The following is a 460-nucleotide window of genomic DNA, read 5'->3' as shown; positions in this document are numbered from 1 at the left end:
CAGTGCCTGGGTCCCGTGTGCGGCGCTTGCTCGCTTTCCAGCTCCACTTGTGCCCGCAGTCGGGTTCTGCACGTGCGCCTGCCTCCAGGCACACGTCCCCGAGTGACCCAGGCGCGTTGTGCAAAGACCTCTGGGTCGTGTGCACTGGAAACACTCGAGCCGCACGCACGAAGGCACCTTCACATGTCTGGGTGCACGTCGCTCTTGGTGTGTGCACGTTCCGTGTGCACGCCGCGCGTGTCTGGGTGCAGGGCCCTCCACGCGCGCGCGTTCCGGCCCGTGGGCGATCAGGGACCCACGCGAGGCTGCAGGAGCCCCGCGGGGCTGACCCCCTTCCCGCGCCCGGCCGCGGGCTACGGCGATTGGCCGCCCGCTGCTTCTCAGCCATCACCCCTCCCTCCCTGCACCCCCGCCCTCGCCACCCCCCCAGCCACCCGCGCGCCCGCGGTCCCCGCTGTCC

This window comes from Oryx dammah, unplaced genomic scaffold, assembly GCF_014754425.2.
Source record: "Oryx dammah isolate SB20612 unplaced genomic scaffold, SCBI_Odam_1.1 HiC_scaffold_22, whole genome shotgun sequence".
Lineage (NCBI taxonomy): Eukaryota > Metazoa > Chordata > Mammalia > Artiodactyla > Bovidae > Oryx > Oryx dammah.
Note: the sequence above shows the minus strand (reverse complement) of the source record.